General features: G+C 41.8%; 1 pseudogene; it reads right to left on the reverse strand.

Moving 5' to 3' along the window:
- On the reverse strand, positions 1–606 carry LOC140425088 (proteasome subunit beta type-2 pseudogene; annotated as a pseudogene).
- Between the last annotated feature and the right edge of the window lie 525 nt (positions 607–1,131).

Genomic DNA, 1,131 nt, shown 5'->3' on the forward strand with positions numbered 1-1,131 from the left:
AAGTAAAATTATAAATTTGACACACAAATCTGCTCCATATCATGAACTCCATTGTTATCAATGACCTGGACAGTAAAGGAGGGAAGATTCAGAATAAATTGTTTTTGATACTCTTGCAAGCACTTCTTTAGGAGCTCCACTGCCTCTTCGCGCGTGAGTTCTGGTTTATAGTATCGATCCAAGATACTGTGTGTCAGAAAAGCTCCATATCCATGAGCAGTAAAAAGGGCTTTAGCCAAAGCTGGGAGGTAGCCCGCCCATGTAATACAGTGCAAGGCCCTCATGCTCATCGCAATAAGCTTACAGCATATTCACATGGTAGGGTGTCCAACTTCGAAGGTACTCTGCCAGGTTTTTGCGAGTGAAATTGGTAGCTGCTGAAGGGGACAGTTCATAACCATTTCTCATTTTGTAAAGCTGTACATTTTTCTGAATGTACTCTGCAAATTGGACAGTGTCTCCAACTTCCCCGACACAAAGCATGATCTCACTCAGTTTAAATATTTTATCATAATCATGCTTCATGGCGACGCTGTTGCTGGCCACCACTGTGTCTGATAACACCAGCACAAAATCCCTGCCCTGTATTCCTATCAAGTACTCCATGGCGTGGCTGCTCACACAAAAACTGGGAATCAGACACCAGCCCTGTCATGGTATGCATAAAGCAATTCTGTACATAATATTTGTCATGAGTGTCCCTTTAAGAAAGGTTTTTATCTTCGCACATGGCTTCAGTGATGTCATTTTGTGGATGGAGCTGGGCTTTGGCTGTTAAGGTGTTTGGGTTTCAGTTTCATTTTGTCTGTTTTGGAGTGCAGAGGAGGAAATAAGTTATTCCCTGTCTTTCTCTATTTTCATTTAAAAGACTTCTAGTAAAAAACATTGGATGTGGCTAGCTGCCTTGGTAACTTAAAATATATAGTTTGCTTTCCGGAAGGAGTTTGAATCTGCTGGTTGAGACTGGATCAAAATCTTAGGGACAGGACCAGCCCCATTCGAGTGAGAATGCAGTGTGCTGGGCCACACCCTTGAATAGGGGTTTGTGGTTTATTGGATTTTGTTATTGAATTGAAACAGTTAAGGCGGAATTCATTAAGTGTTATACATAGATTACTGTCGATGGGGCTT

This window comes from Scyliorhinus torazame, chromosome 6, assembly GCF_047496885.1.
Source record: "Scyliorhinus torazame isolate Kashiwa2021f chromosome 6, sScyTor2.1, whole genome shotgun sequence".
Classification (NCBI taxonomy): Eukaryota; Metazoa; Chordata; class Chondrichthyes; order Carcharhiniformes; family Scyliorhinidae; genus Scyliorhinus; species Scyliorhinus torazame.